The 17,561-nt window shown below is 39.7% G+C and overlaps 2 pseudogenes; both read right to left on the bottom strand.

The window, feature by feature from the left end:
- Positions 1–471: 471 nt before the first annotated feature.
- On the bottom strand, positions 472–9,243 carry LOC144708304 (kinesin-like protein KIN-4C; annotated as a pseudogene).
- Positions 9,244–17,047: 7,804 nt separating this feature from the next.
- On the bottom strand, positions 17,048–17,141 carry LOC144708989 (small nucleolar RNA R71; annotated as a pseudogene).
- Between the last annotated feature and the right edge of the window lie 420 nt (positions 17,142–17,561).

Here is a 17,561-nt window from a genome sequence, read left to right as displayed (position 1 = left end):
AGCTTACAACTGACCCATTAAAGTACAATCTTTTTTTAAAGAAAAAACGATACACACCCAACTAAAATACAACTGAACAGAAAATAAATGCTATAAAACAACTGAAACCCACGACCAGCTCTCTTAAAATTAGTCTTTTCTTGTTTTAAAGAAATCAATGCACACAAAAAACTGAAAAAGATGTATCAAGGAGAATCCGCCTAAACCATTTCACATATATATTCTAAGAGAGTTAAAAATAACATTGGATGGCAGAACTAAACCATTAATGTGCATAATTTGAATTGACCCAAGAAGGTTAGACTACGTCTTGCCTCTCCACAATTATCCCATTACTCTAATAGTTTTTCGATCGACAGCTTGATTAGCCTAAGAAAGAGTCTTTGGGTTATCCTCAAGTACAATCTTGAATCAGCAAAGAGCGAATGCCCAAATTCATGCGTGGAGTTTTACTCCTGGTCAACGCTGTAATTTCAATCTAGAATCCAATAAACCTTTGCTATGAATAAACTTTGGAGTTAATGACTGACTGAAAAAGGAATAGAACTGTTTGCAGATTTGGCTCTCACTGTCGATACCAGATCTTTGTCACCCTCTACCTGTCTCTGCCCCACGCCGCCAGCTTCAGTGGCGTGGCAGTCGCCCCTTTGTCGACGAAGTCGTCACTGTAGGAGCCTTCGTCACGTGGCCAAAGGACGTGCTAGGTGCAAGCAACTTTCTCCTCCTCTCCGTGATGCCGTCGCCGTTGAAGCGCTGGTTCTCCGTCTCTCTTTTGCGCCTTCTCTGGATGTGCTGCAGATGTTCAACCCCTTTTAGGTGCTCCGACTCTGTTTGGGCGGCATCGCCCCTGTTCTCCGCTGTCGATGCTCTCAATACATGGCCATAGGCGCCCTCGTCTCCCTCTTCTACTTCTTGTAATTTTACTTGTAATTCTTCTCTTTGCACTGTGATCTGCTCATCAAAAACAAAAATGTAGTCAAGTCAATGTTTAATTCGTTTCATCACCTGGGCTTTGGCGCTCACTGAGGGGCATCAACTGACTTCCTCGATTTTCCACTAACGACCATCGATACACTGAAAAACAAACTGGTTAGCCATGACAGCTGTATGTCTAAAGATCATTCTATGATATCATGCCTTTGGCTTGAGAAGATATTCTCCACTTTCCCTCTCATTGAGCCTGCACTAGAGCTCCTTGGCCGTGTACATCTCAGATTGCTCTTGCTCCTTCAATTTTCTCTCTATCTCTTTTACCTGGTGCGTTCATCAAGGTTAGTTATCAGAAATTGGAGGATGTTCGAGTAGTTTGTTGAGAAGCAATACCAACCATTTGTTGCACCATTGAGCAGGCCTCTTCCTTGGGCTTCAACGCCTCCGGTACTTGCAGCGACTGTTGCATGGCCGATGAGCTTTGCAGGTTTGCCTTGGCCTGGAGCTGCCCCTCAAGACCAAATCAAGATCAAGACCAAATCAAGGTCTACCAACCTCTTCATCTGCTGTTGCTTGATTCTTTCAGCCTCCTCCCTCAGCCTCGCTAATTCGTCCGCCATTTCAGATCTCCTGCGTTCGCAGAGGACAGGATGAGCACAACCAGAGTTGGACTCCTAAACTGCAATAATAAAGTCTGTATGTAATGAGACTATCCCGATTTTTACAGTGTCGAGAGAGAGCGAATCATTTCCAAAGACAGACTGATGCTGAGATGCCATGGCCAAAAAGGTTAAGGGGCAAAGAAAGAGACTTACGCCTTCAGCTGTTTCTCGTACTTGGATCGAACTTCATCAACTTGCAACATAACCTCGGGTTCATGATTGATCGCATGAATGAGTGCCTGTTGATTCGATAGAAAAGGTTTCAGAACGTATGCTTTCTCAAGTAAGGAAAACTTGAATGAGGAAAATCACCTGGTGCGTATGTCCGTAGCCCAGTACATTCCCTGCGCCCGTAAAGAAAAGAGGGACAACGTTATTCGGGACTGTTGAAGAGGTTTGATTGAAAACAATGCAAACTTACCAGAATTTTCTCGAGATGAAACCTTCTTTGCTTCCAGAAGCTCGTTCAGTCTCTTTGTGGCAAGCGCGGCCTCCTCAGTCTTGTGTTGCAGGATCTTCGATTGAAAAAAAGATTCAAGGATTGAACACGGTCACCGAACATGTGCGCCGCATTGAGCGCTAACAAATATAATAACAAACTGACCATTTTCTACCTCTGGTTTAGGGACAACAATTTATGCATCTCGTACTCGTTCCGTCGGCCCTCTTTTTTAATCTGGAATAAAAGCACACTCGAGTCAGAAAATTTAAGTAGATAACATATCAGAAAAGTAAGCCCGGGAAATACGTGAAGGAGATTAGAAAAAAAATGATTCGGGCAAAAGTAAAAAGATTATAATACTGAAAATACATTCAAATGTAACGAAAGAGCAAGATTCTAGAGGTGGGGAATGGCCGTTGCTTGCCGGCTTAATCCAGAAAACAAATGGTGATAATCTGAATGCAGACATCCCGGGAAGTTTGTCTCCAAGTATAGGCCACTAGAAAACAACATGCAATTTATTGTGGATCTCCAATGCTCAAATTTCTACACGTTGCGAGCCCCCACAAAAATGAGTACTTGGAGAACTTCCTTTTCTCTCGAAGCCTTCCAAGCCCCAAACTGCTGCGACTCGTGCTTGATCTTACGCCGAACGTTAACCTGTAGCAGGATTCGGCGCATCACGCACGGGCCAGGAATGACATCATAAACTAGATCAAAGAGAAAGGATAAAGATCTGATGAGTACTTTTTGAGACTTAATTCTCTGTATTTCATCGATCAATCTTTTCGCTGCTTCGTCACTTTTTTGCTTCTGACGCAAAAGCTGGGACTGCGCTTCCTGTTTCTTTTTCAGGTCGGACACCTAGCTAGAGGAAAGGAATGATGGTTAATACATTTATTAGTGTAGTTACGAGAAAGCCACCGGACTAACCTGTGTTTCAAGGATACTTGATGTTAGGATAAGGATTTTGATGATTTAATATAATAGATATTTAATGAAATTAATTAAGTAGTTGAATATAGTAGTAATATATAGACATTTATTAGATAAATATGTGATGGAGTATATTAGGGATAATAAGTTTATAATTAAGGTAGAAGCCCAATAAGACAAGGAAAATTGGGCCCAATAACAGTTGAAGGCTATAAATATCCAATGTAGCCTCTTTCTAAGGTATTCTTTTTGGTGCTCATTCTCTCTCTTCTCTTGAAAAATCGTGATCTCTCTCTCTCTCTCTCTCTCAACTGAAAGTTCTTGAAGTTCTGGCTGGTGGTGAGGAAATTCAAGACTGGTGGACGTCATCATCTGCATGCTTGTGATTACTGATTCTTCAAGAAAATCCTGGTTAGATTGTTCCATATCTTGTTGAAGGTTCTTGATACCAATTTCTTGATTTCTTGAAATCAAGATACCATTTTCTTGATTTCTGTTGAAATTAATTGACGTCATCATCTGCATGTTTGTGATTACTGATTCTTCAAGAAAATCCTGGTTAGATTGTTCCATATCTTGTTGAAGGTTCTTGATACCAATTTCTTGATTTCTTGAAATCAAGATACCATTTTCTTGATTTCTGTTGAAATTAATTTGAGGGTTCTTGAAATTCATTGACTTTCGTAAGTTAGAATCTAAAATCGAAATTTGAACATTCATAATTTGAAAAACTGATTTTGATCTTGGATTTCTGAAATCTAAATAACAAGTTGTTTTTGGTTTCTTGATTATGTGAAATCAAATATAAAATCTAATTGAAATCTTGATTGATAAAGATTAAAGATTAAATCGCTTTTTACTACATAGTTAATTGATATAAAATTCAATTCGATTTTGATGTTTGCAATTATTTGAAATCATATAACCAACTTTCTAGGACTTCTTGATTATTGAATATATTGACAGCTTTAAATCTATTTGAATTCTTTGATTAATTCAAATTAGTTTTGAATTCGATTTCAAAATACTGGAATATTTTAGGCGCCCTAATTCTAATTGATTTTAAGTAACATTCTTGAAATTCAGTTTTCTTCAGATATAAGAAATTCAATTCAAAAATTATTCAATCATCTTGTAAACTTGAATTTGAATTTTAGATTGGATGAAATTTAAATAACTATCTAAATCGATTTCTTGAATGCATTAACTCACAAATTCAAATACATTTGATATCTCCCATATATATATATTCGATCATAATTGATATACCTATTGGATTCGAATTGATATATCTTTGTTATAACTGATCAGATTTGATACAAGTGTTTGATTTAAATTGATATCATCTAACTACATTGGATCAAAATTGATATAAGTGTTTGATTTAAATTGATATCATCTAACTACATTGGATCAGAATTGATATAACTATTTGATTTGAATTGATATTTTCTAAATCACATTCGATCAGGATTTACACAGTGAAATTGTTTGATTTAATTTGAGATTTCTAAATCACATTCGATCAGACTCACTATAATTACTTTATTTGAATTGATATTTGTTAAATCACATTTAACTTGAGTTAAGACAATTGATCTTTAATATTGATTGATCTGATTGTCTACTTTGAATATTTCTGATATTAGTAAACATCAATTGATCTCATTGGACTATCTTATTACAATTGAGAAGAATTATTACCAGTTGATATAAGTTTAGATTTTGACTGCATTTGATCATATCGATTGGTAGTTGACATCAATTGACATTTGATACACGATTTGTGACTTGAAAGTTGAAAAACAGAATTTAGGAGAAAACTAGGGTTAGGAGAAAAGTTGACTTAAGGTCAACAAAGATATTGTCATTATATTGCTTTTCAGGGAAGTGCACTAACAGGAGAAAGATCACATCCACTTGAACACGGGATGGTGGCCTGAGACGTGAGGACTTCGTCAGCACAGAGTGGACTGAGGAGAGGCTCAGAACGTTGCTGGAAGCTGAGAAGGCACTCGATTGAGGTCGAGGAAGACGTCGGCACCGAGCAAGTATTTTTAGTGTGTGATTACTTGAGATCAATGCGAGCGATTGTACATCGCAAACAGTTTTTCTCACTTTGCATTTGCCAAAGTGATTAGTGGAGTCAAGGCGACTCCTTGGGCGAGGCGCGGCTGCAGTAAGGGCACATTAGTGCCCCGAAGCAGGGTAAAAATTTATTGTCCCTTGAGTGAAGTAAGAGAGAGTTAAAGAAGGAATCTATATAAATAAAAGAAGTAGAACTAATTCACCCCCTCTTAGTTCAACACTTGACATATCAACGGCGTCGCTCCCGCCGAATGGGAAACGACGCCGCTGGGGGCAGTTAATTTATCGTACGGTATTATAAATAAGCCTGCGAAGGAGAATGGAGGGACGTTTTGATTTCCAGAGAAAACCCAAGTGGCGGGGCGACGCTGGAGCAGTCGGAAGGGGGTTTACCCGACGGCCAGAGAAGGAAATCGGGCTCGATCTCGTCGCACAGTACCATCTCCTTTCTTTCCATTTCTTCTCAGGACTTTGTTATCCTTTTTCTTCCTTCTTGTTGGAATGGGGGACGTACCATTGTTATCGTGGAGTTATAACAGTACTCTTCCTTCATTTTCTGCGCACCACCTCCAGAAACTGACGATATGTCGGCTATATTGGCGGAAATCCTCAATTTCTTTCTGGGAAACAGTTTAAGAAATTTGAGTCCAGCGGCAAATTTGTTTGTGAAATAATGTTGAGGGAAAGAGGTGGGTACCTGTAATACTTTCCTCTTGCGTTCAAGTTCAAATATTTTCATATGGTAGTGATGCTTGAGCACCGAATGGTCTCCTTCTGAGACCCTCTTCATTTCTGCCTACAAAATTACAAACAAATTCCAACAATCAAACCAACCTATTCCATAGAAATATAAAAGTCATTGACCCAAGGTACTTTTCACATTGGGTTAAAAACTAAAGGTAATATAAATCCTGGTTGGAAGCAAGTCAAAGAAGTTGCACGAAAATTAAAGAGCAGTAATCTGCATGTATAAGAATAGTACAAACTACCCTTGAACTTGCCGGTGGGACCAGAATAAAACATCGTTAGCCTTTTTTCTAGAGAAACTTGGTTGCAACTACCCATTACACCATTAACATTAGCAAAACATAGACAATGTACTTCTTTCTGTTCTAGTTGCTTGTCTAACTCTTCAAGCTCTTCATCCAGTCTCTCTTGCATAGCTGCATGTTCTAGTACCTTAACATCAGTTACCATAGCATCTGTACATGTCATAGAATATCCAAACATCAGATAGGCTACGCAAATGCAGAAAATTGTTTCATTATCAGATAGAGATGAGTAGAATGAAACAACAGAAGCTGATGCTAGCATTCGAACATTTCATGCACACCCATATTAGACGACTCAGCACCTTGTCCATCGGAGGAGGGTAATAACCCACGAATAGAGCCCTTTGAACAAACATCTTCATCATTCACGTCAAGGACATCGACGAGGCCATGGCGGCCAGAGCTTGAGAGGCTTTGTAACCTGAGTAATTCTGCCTCCAAATCTTAAATCTTAGACACATATCTTCTCATTGTATCAACCTCCTGAAATAACAAATTATTGTGGCTAGTGTAAAGCATGAGAATATTTCTAGTTATTAGGTGCGTTGTGGCGGGTCATGAATTTAAAAAATACACCTGCTTCTGATCATCACCGTCAATCTCATTCCACGACTTCCCTTCGCGGGACCATTCGATTTTTAGAAGCAACTCATCTCGTTCAACCTACATTTTATTTTTTAGCGTCAGTACGGTCTGCCCTCAATGATTTTCAGGATTCGTCGATCCAAATCATCTGCGCATCAAGAGCACATTTTCCGAGACATTCACAAGAAGTATGGTACTCTTTCAATCTCTGATGCAACTCCGAATTACTCAACTCCAACAAGATAATTTTATGCCGAAGGACCTGCCAGGTTTGAGAAAGGCACAATGTTTGGCCGACTAACATGAAAAAGAGCTTCGAGTTAACTGTCTTGTCCGAAGAGAATGGTAAGACGTCAAACCTGCAACTCATCAGAAAGTGCAGCTCCATTGCAATAAAATAACAGCTCCGCCTGTAGTTGCTTAATTTCACTTCTCATTCTTTGCATCTGAGCGGAAACAGGATCATGATTCACCTAAAATTAACACATGTGGCAAACAAGTTTCTTATGCGCAATGTTCATAAACTGGAAAATATCATAGTTATCTTTAAAACACTAACCACTGCCTTATTTTGAATGTTCCGACCACGATTGGCATATTTCAGAGTGTTGATTGTCTCTTCTGCATTGGTGTCAGCAGGACTAACACAAGCTGCATCACCATGAGCGTGTGGAAATGATAAAATAAACCAGAAGGCCTCCTCAGGGGCCAGGCCTGTGCTATCTTGCATTCTGAAACAGGACTTACCGATCATTATGGTCTTGTTGTTTCCACCCAAAGAATCCTGCAAAGTTGTACAATATTTCAGTGATGAGGAAAAGATAACAGAAGGACAATCCAAGAGCATGTGATAAAACAGAATTACGAGCGATTCACGATTGGGAAAACTGAATTAACAAGAGAAAGCAATGTCAAATTAAGTTGAAGCTGAAAGGACAGAATATCTACTTGCAACAAAAGTCTAAGTTTGCTGTCACGGTAGGGAACGTGACCCCCCTCCTTTTGTTTCTTCTCATCACCCAGAGCACTGATCACATTCCTAAGGGCTAGCAAACCGCGATTTATGTGAATTCGTGTAAAAAGCATGTAAATGTTGGGCTAAAAGCAAATAATAGTTAAAGTTGTAACATATGGGAGTCAAGACTAACTAGCTTATGTCAACAGTACCTTCTTTCAACCTTAATCCATCAGCTCCTATACGTTTTGCACGTTCAGACCAGCAAGGTCGACGAGATGAAATTTAGATGAGACAATCTTCGCCGTCTGTCGGGCCTGTCGGCCTAGAGACTGACGGCTTAGTATGCCTTTTCTGCTCCATGTTTATGATAAAAGTAGCATGGGAACGGCTAAATAAAAAATAAATAAACAAACATAATGTTATAGAAGATAACGGGTGATAAACAAGTGAAAATAAGATAAATTGATGACAACAGTTTAGAGGATATGATAGAAAACCTTGATTGGCTGTTCATATATGTGCTCCTTGTGACTCGAGATATGGAACCACGGGTCAAGATCGACACCATCTCTTCTTTTGAATTTACTTCTGCAACAGTCATGCCAGCAAGGGCAATTCCTCCGTTTGGAGTTTCTCTAATTTGGATTGGAGCTCTAGGTGCTGCTGGCTGTTTCGAAAGATTCGTCGCTTCATTTCTCCAACCATGAGAATTCGTATCAAGTAAATCAAATACTTCTTCCTTAAAAATCTGCAAGGAGAGATAAATACAATGAATAATTTTTGAAGCAGATGTAAATCCAGCTTCAAAAACATTTAAGATTCAGAAAGGCAGGTCACGGAAGATGGAAACACATGACAAGAGTCCTAATACTGTTTGGCGGCTCAAAGAAAACAAACCTCAATAAATGATACACGAATAAAATATTCAGTGCAGTTCATCGTCTCCGCCACTTTCGTAAAGATGCTATCCATGACTTGTTGGATTATACCATTGCTTCTACCATCTCCCGAATAATTTGTACCCATTGTATAGGTTTTGCCTGAGCCAGTCTGCATAGAGAGAAATAATAACGCAAGTTAAATGCACAAAGACCGACGCATGAAAAGTTCAAAAACATATTTACGTGCCCATAGGCAAGCACCATTGTGTTGTAACCCTGAAAAAACGTGTTGACAAGGGGAGCTATACAATCTCCATACATTTCCGATGAAGGAGAGCATGAGGCCCGGTACACGAAATCATATGTAAAACTATAGGCCCCAATTTGAACCTAACATAGCACAGTAGAACCTGTTTAGGCAAGAAGCATTGTCGCGCGAAGAAATCATCAGGGATGAAAGAAGAAAACCAAAAATACATATAGCTGAAATCGACCTGAGGTTCCCCCGGAGTGACGGTGATGCAATCAGTGCATCCATCATGTAATTTAGACTCTACAAGAGGCCGAATGTTTACACCAACACGCTCAGGCTAACGAGGTACAGACGAGTACTTAGTGGACGTAGTGGACCTGAGGTTCCCTCGGAGTGACAGCGATGGGTAATTTATGGAGCCTGAAGAACTCTCCATCCAGTTCTTAGGGCGCCCATCGCCTCCCTTATAGGGTGGGGGGGGGGGGGGAATGGGCCCCTAATTGCGCCTTAAAAGGGTCTACTTGGGTAGCCCTTATAAATGGGCTCCCCTTACAAACAAGAGGAAAACAAGAAGATAAAAGGGAAATTAAAGGGGTAAAAAGAAGAGAAAAAGGGAAGAGGCAAGGGGGGGAGGGTTAGAGAAAGGCCCATCCCCCTCGAAGGCAATACGATGGACAGACAAAAGGCATCGCGAACATGACAAAACACGATGAAAACGGGACGGACCAGAATGGAAAAGAAACAAAAATATGAGAGTGAGAGAGAGACGAGAAAACAAAAAGGAGAACTCGAGCAGCTTCAACCGGTCTTTACTGTCATGGGTGTGCGGCCCGGACAACATCGATGACGACTTTTGATAGCGTTCGCCCTCAAAGAGAATTCTAGAGATAAAAAGTGAGCATTCTCCCTTATATAAAATATTTGTGATATTTAGTATTCAAATTTTTTTTATTTGATTCCAAATTTAAATCAGGCATTAAGAGTCTTTGGACTGGGGAACAGAAATCTAGAGAGAGAAAGTGAAACTCATTTGCTATATCAATATTCAGTGATGTTTTTTCATTAAATTTCAAATTTAAATCAGGCATTATGAATGACTGAATTAGGGGAGGGAAATCTAGAGTGATAAAGTGAGAAGAAACAGTTAAATAAAACTTTAGTGTTGTTTAAGTTCAATTTTTTTTAATTTGATTCTAAATTGAAATCAAGGAATGCAAGTCTTCCGATTAGGGCACAAAAATCTATAGGGAGAAAGTGAGCTTAATAAATGATATCAAATTTTAGCGAATATTTGTTATTATCAGTCTTTTATATTGATGGAAAGTTAAATCAGGCATTTTATGAGTCATCAAATTAGGGCAGAGAATCAAGAACAATAAGTGAGCATTATCCATTATATCAAATTTTAGCGATATTTAGTATTAAAATATTTTCTTATTTTGATTCCACGGTTAAATCAGGCATTAAGAGTCTATGGATTGGGAAAAATAAATCTGAAAGGAGAAAGTGAGCCTCATCTGTTTTATCAATATTTAGTGATTTCACAGTTAGGATATTTTTCTAAATGATTTCACGGTTAAATTAGGCATTATGAGTGATAGAATTAGAGCAAGGAAGTCTAGAGTGAGAAAGTGAGCGGAAATGGTTGTATAAAATTTTACGGAAATTTAGTTTTCAAATATTTTTTAATTTTGATTCTATGTTTAAATTAGGCATTGAGAGTCTTCCTATTAGGGCATGGAATTATAAAGGGAGAAAGTGAGACTTATCAATGATATCGAACTTTAGCGATTATTTGTTTTTAACAGTGTTTTATACTGATTGGAAATTTTACTGAGGCATTTTATGAGTCGTGAAAGTAGGACATAATTCTAGAGATAGAATGTAAGCATTATCCATTATATCAAATTTTAGTGATATTTAGATTTGAAATCTTTTTTATTTTAATTCCAAGGTTAAATCAGGCATCAAGAGACTTTGGAATGGGGAACAGAAATCTAAAGACAGAAAGTGAGCCTCATCTGCTATATCAACATTTAGTGATATTTGACCTCTAGGTTTTTCTAATTTAATTTCAAATTTAAATCAGGCATTATGAGTGATCGAATTAGGGCAGGAAAATCTGGAGTTAGACAGTGCGCAAAAATGGTGAAATAAACTTTTACAGTTGTTTAGGTTCAAACTTTATTTTAATTTTGATTCTAAATTGAAATCAGGCATTGCAAGTCTTCCGATTAGGCACAGAATTCTAGAGGGAGAAAGTGAGCTTAATCATTGATATCAAATTTGAGAAAATATTTTTTTGAACAGTCTTTTATTCTGGTTGGAAATTTAAATCAGGCAGTTTATGAGTCATCAAATTAGGAAAGAGAATTCCAGAGACAATAAATGAGTGATGTAACACGACGATCAAATTTGGCACATCGTGTTATGTCCAGTGGGTTGGCTCTAAAAGATGATGAAATGACGTGGAATAATGCATATGATTTAAGAGTAAAATTTTAACAAAAAGTACGTCAATCGTCAGATGGCTCTAGATGTAGTTCAATTAGATGACACGTGACGGATGTTGTCACCGGTCAAGCTGCCAATGATCTGAGTGTTCAGTTTGTGAGCCAACGTAATGGGGAAAGTTCACCGCCCGGGAGCGTCCACACCATCAGCGTGAACGAACAGATCCGGCACCATCAATGATATCACTTTCAGTAAGCAAATGGCTAATCCTAAATTCCGATTAAATTCACTCAAACAGAGGAGCAGTCGAAATCAGCACTAAAGAAGATAATTAGACTATAGATAAGGGAGAGGAGATATGTACCCGATGATCCGATAGAGGTCGTCAGGAGTAATACAATTCGATGGTGTATTATAAAATTATGGCACCGTCCTTCACCCGTGGAGGACCACTGGAATTCTGACTGAGTTCCAGGAACGACGTCACAATTTTATTGCACTCCTCTTCGTGATAGAAGACACATGATACTGTTCAGAAGCAAGATTTCCAACGATTGGTAACAGGAGTTCTCGATCAGAATGAGAAAAAAACTTTAACCACGTATTGTCTGGTGAAAAAAAGGTTGAAAGGTTGAAAAACTTTAACCACGCCATGCGCCCAAAACGTTGAAGACTGGGTGGTCTTGCTCCAGTTAACTTTGCATCTTTTTGTCTCCCTCTCTATCGTGTTTTGTCTCTTTTCCTGTTCTCATCCATCTTGTTTTCATAATGTTTTATCGCGCTCGTGATATTTGTCCGCCCGCCATTTTACCGTCAAGGGGAAGGACCACCCTTTGATCCTTCCCCTTTGTCTCTCTCTCCCTTTCCTTTCCTCATTTCCTTCATTTCCCCCTTATTTTCTTACCTATTTTCTTTGTTTTAATATGGGAGCCCATTTACAAAGGCTTACCTAATGGACCTCCCTAAGGCCCATGTAAGGGCCCAACTTGTCTCCCCATTATAAGGGAAGAGAGGGTGCGCTAACCTGTGTAGACCATATATTTTCTTTGAGGCATTTCGTTGAGCACATCTTCTGGTCTCCTTCCCCATGCATGAGAAGTGAACAAGGGAAAAATGAAGACGAGGAGGAAGAGAAGAGAAAGAAGGAGAAGAAAGGGAAGAAAAGGAGGGTGCCACCGTCGTTTGCCGCGGCCGCGGCCGCAGCCGTTCCTTTCTCCCCATGTCTGCCGCGTGTTTACCCCACGCGCTGGCTGCCTCTTTGCCGATCCCCATCGCGCGCTTCCGCCATCAGCTGCCACCGCCGTTTGCCGCCCAGGCTTTTACTGCCACACCGCCTGCAGCCTTGACGCCATTGTTGCCGCCACCGAGCTACCGCTACCACCGCCGCGAGCCACCATTGCCGCAGACGCCGAGCCACAAGAGCCGCGCTGTCGCTGACCATCACGAGCAGGCCGACCCCATGGCACAGATCGAACGACTCAGCCCCATCCCCGCGTCCGGTCAAAAGACTGGTCGCCCGATTAGTCAAGTCTGACCCGCTCGGCAGGTCCGACCCAATCGACCGGCTTACCCAATCAGTTGGTCTGACCCGATCGATCGATCGACCAAACCGGCCGGTCGGACCCAATTGACCGACCGACCCAATCAACCGGCCTGAATCGACCAGATCGACCGGGCCGGTCAAACCGGTGTGTCAGACCTCAATAACCGAGCCTGTCCGTCTGGTTGACTCGGTCAACTGATCTGGACAAGCCGACTGAGCCTTCCCGTCCATCCGGACAAGCCGAGTTAGCCGAATTGGGGATGCAAACACACTCAACTCCAACTTCCCTTCGCCGCCCCCTTTGCATCGCTCCGGCACCTCCAGTGCGCGTCGAGCCGCCGTGCCTAGTGATGAATAAAAAATGATACTAATATGTATGTGCAATTCTAGCTAATTTATCTACTTCTTTATCTTTATCTGGATATATTGTCAACATTTATGTTAAGTTGTGAAAAATCATGAAATAAAATCACCTTTTTATAATTTGGAGTTAATTATTGTCATTTGTGGGACTAACCCCAGTTAACTTATTGAGTTAAGTGGAATGAATATCACTCTATTCTTAGTTTATGTGGAATATGCAGGAATTAGGTGAAACTTTCATGAATAAAAGGGATAATTAAATGAAGAAGAAGCTATTTGGACCAAAGGCGCAGGATCACCCACAACCCTGGGAAAGAAAGGAGGCCCAAATCAAGACAGCTGGCTCTAGTCTAAAGGCCCACTAAGGAAGCTCCACTAAGCCCACTATGAGAGGCATCTTGGGCCAAAGAAAGGATGGCAGGGGGAAGGTCCAGTCATGATTATTTATGACCATTTTAGGTGGTTGGATGCTGACTGGAGGGTACCCTTGGACGTGAATCCAAGCCAGAGAAGAAGATCCAGCCATTCAATCCATAAAACATCTAAGGGTGGAGACTTAAAGATAGCACCTTTGATGCTAATTAAGGAAAGAAGTCTTGAACATCACTGGGGTATTTAAAAGGTCTCAATGCTGATTGGAGGACCACAATGGACGTGGATCATGACCCAAAAAAGAAGATCTGGCCATCCATTGTATTAAAAAACCAATGGCTCTCATTCGCTCTCTCTCCCTATATAAACCCCTTCACACTATTGTAAAATTCATCGTGTGATTCAATCCAAAGTAATGTTTGGTGGCCTAAGTGCAATTGAGTCACAGATTTATTCACCTCAGTGAGTGCCAGGCTGAGCAGGAAGCATCCAGGGCTGAAGAAGCTGGTGGAAAGGAGAAGAAGAAGTCCCTTGGGCCTTGGAGGGTGTGACAAAGAGGTTATCTTTGTATTTCTCCATTTTCACTCTTTTCTGTTTGTCTTTTGCTTTTGGTTAGTCTTGGATCAGCTAACGAATATCCAGACGGTTCCAATGCATCCAATGACGCTCTAAAATTCATTCTAGAACTCATTCGAGAGTGAATTTAGTGCAGTCCATTTTTTCTCTCTCCTCCACCAAGCCACTTTCCCCATTGGGCATCCGGACTTAGCCAAATTTTGACCAAGTCCTGAGCACCAGCCTGTTTCATTTCTGATGAAGGCAAAAATGGGTGTAAATTTGTCGTTGTTTTTTTGCTTTGATCAAATAAAAATTTGTATATGTAAACTTACTCAAAATCGTATAGAAATGAGCAAGGTCGTCTCCATAGGGATTGGCACTTGGAAATGGAATTCAACTAATGAGTGGGATTAATGTCTAAGGGAGAGTAGGGAAGAATTTAATAGTAATTTCTGAAGGACAAGACTCCAATCAATTTTATATGGACCTAAGATTTTATATGGGTAGGATTAATGGTTTTAGAATATTTTTATGGAATTTTTATAGGGGAATTGGTAGGTTTAATTTGAAATTTACTACATGGAATGTCTGATAGAGATTTTTTTGTTCTTTTGATTTTTTTTCTCGAAGTCGAATTTCTTCGATTTTGAGAAATGGATTGAGGATGATTCCTCAATCCCTTCGTTATACTAAGTGAACAATGAATTAACACTAAGGTAAATCAAGTTACTTACTGGATTTAATGACGGTTGGAGGTCGCCGTCGACTCCTGACCTTGCTCCGGCCGCATCATCCTTCAGGTAAGCTTCTCTTGGTTTGCTCTTCTTTTATCATTTTTTTTGCGTTCTCCCTTCAGGTCGAAGTACTGTCACTGCCGTTGACCGAAAGAATCAGAAGAAAATGGGAAAGGAGGATCTTTCTCCGTAATTTTATTTCAAAAGAGGCGTTTGAGTTCTGCGGAAAAAGATGTTTTCTTTCAGTGATTTACATCCTTGCATAGGTCAGGAATGGTCGGAAGACCTTCCTTACTGGTATGGGATTATTCCGACGATGTCTCCTGCGATCAATCGATGGAAATCTGCCTTCTCGTCGCCAGAGTGACGTCGCCGACGACAAAGACGACGTGTGGATGAAGAAGATAATCGGCGGTCGTTATGACTGTCTGATTTCCTTTCTAGAGGGGTCCAACGGCTATGATTAAATCGTAGCACGTTTGGATGAGCTGTCGACCTGAAATAAGAGAAAAGAAAAGAAATAAAATAGAGGGATGATCTTGACTGTGGATCTTTTGAAAGAAGATCGACAGTCAAGATTATAACGTTTAATTAAGTAGGCCCATTTCGATACGGGCTTCGGGCGAGGTTGGCTCGAAGCCCGTTCAACGTTTTTTAGTTCATTTTCCTTAGATCGCAGCTCGATGGGCCGCGATCTTTCCGTTGAACCTCTGGCCCAACTCGCTCACACCTGTAATATGGGATTTCACAATCCCATATTGCTTATTTTAAAAACTATGAATGGTATATAATTCTCGCAATTCTCCACTTATAGAATTATAACACACACTTACCTTGGGTCCTGATAATACTCCTTGACTCGCTTTGAGGCGCGGCTGTTGGCCGGATTTGTGCTGTCGGTGCCGCCTGCGCCTGCGGCCTTTGCTACGGCTACTGGTAGTGCGTGCGGGCGCTCGGCTTGGCTGCCTGCGTCTTGGCGTTTGAGGTCCCCTTTTTTATTTATATTTATAATTAATATTATTTTTCCTTTATATTTTTTTTTCACTTTTTTCTTTGTATTTAACCATCAAATTTCTTACTATGCTCATAAGCACAAAAAAACCTATTAAAATGGGACATTTTACATAATGAACAAATATTTTGATAAAAGTGGAATTTAACATAAAATTCATGTTTCTTTCACTTAAAATGACTTCATAACTTCCTAATAAATGTCGGTTTACATGCATGTTATGTGACTCGTCAATTTGCTATTTTTTTTGGCTTTAAAATACTCCTAAAAATTCCCAAAAAATTATTTTCTGCCTACTAATATTATTATAATATTATAATTATATTTTAGCTTTCTTTGTTTTATATTTTTATTCAATTAGTTATTTATCTTCATGTGTAGTAAACCTACTAAAATTATTAAAAAAATATATAATTAAAGCAGAAATTCTTAAGGAAAAACCCTTGCTCCCTGTGGATCGACCTTTACTCTCCCTACGCTAGTAAGGTTATTATAAATTGTTTGTTGTTTTAATTCGGATAAACCAACGACAGTAATTAGTGAAGTTAGCTCATCACTAATTACCAATAATATCCCAATTATCAACTGGCGCCGTTGCCAGGGAGCACGGTGATTTTTTCTTAGTGAATTTGTATTTTTTTTTCCTCTTTTGCCGAAGTTGAGGGCAGCTAACCCTCAATAAACAACACTTCAAATTAGTTTTTTTGAGATTGATGGTCTTAACAAGGTCTAAGGTTGGGACTAGTGCTGAAGAAGGCCTAGACACTCAATATCCTGCCCTTCCAGCAGCACTTACAGCTCAAGATAAAGAAGAAGTCGATATGGCAGAAGATGGTCAGCCACAACAAGGGAGGAGAAGGACGATGCTGGACAGATCTACTCCGTCAGGAAGTCTAAGACAAACTGGCATCAACATTAGTGCAGGCGAGGGGGTTATGTTTAGATATGACAATGCCCTACTTAACTGTCTCCCTGAATTTACTGGTCATTCTTCTCAAAAACCCTTAGAATTTCTTGATGACTTTCACATTCAATGTTCCTCGCAAAATATTCCTGGTTTAACTACTGAAGCGTTAAAAATGAAATATTTTCCACTTACTTTAAAATATAAGGCTTTTGCATGGTACAGAAATTTAGGCATAACATTTTACTCCTGGGAAGAAATGCAATATAAATTTCTCTATAAATATTATCCACTTTCCAAAACTAATTTTTATAGAAAAGAAATTCAGAAATTTTACCCTCATGATCATGAGGAATTTAGTGAAGCATGGGAAAGGTTTAATGAATTAATCCGAAAATGCCCTCACCATGGAATAGAAAAATGTTAGCTAACTGAAATTTTTTATGAACCACTTCCTGATATTTTTAAAAGGAAAGTGAATCAAATAGTTGGTGGCTCATTCCACATGGCTTATGAGAATGAAGTCTTCGATCTTTTGGAAAGGGTGGTTGAAACTGACCTGCAGGAAATAGGAGCAAGTCAAAATAGAAGAAACGCCAATCCAAAACGAGGAATGCTACAGTAACTTCAAAGGAGGCTGATCTTCATGCAGGGATAAGAGAAACCAACAAGAAACTTGAAGAATTGAATTCCACTCTAAAGAATGCTTTTCTCCCTAACTCCCCCCTTGTGAAAGCAAAGATTTGTTCTCTATGTTCTAGCAGAGATCATGAGGATGGAGCATCCCAACTTGGAGAGGAGGAGGTCCATGTGTTGAACCACAACCAACAGCCT

Source organism: Wolffia australiana, chromosome 10 (assembly GCF_029677425.1).
Source record: "Wolffia australiana isolate 7733 chromosome 10, ASM2967742v1".
NCBI classification, from domain to species: Eukaryota; Viridiplantae; Streptophyta; class Magnoliopsida; order Alismatales; family Araceae; genus Wolffia; species Wolffia australiana.
Note: the sequence above shows the minus strand (reverse complement) of the source record. Positions and strands in the feature narration are given on the sequence as shown.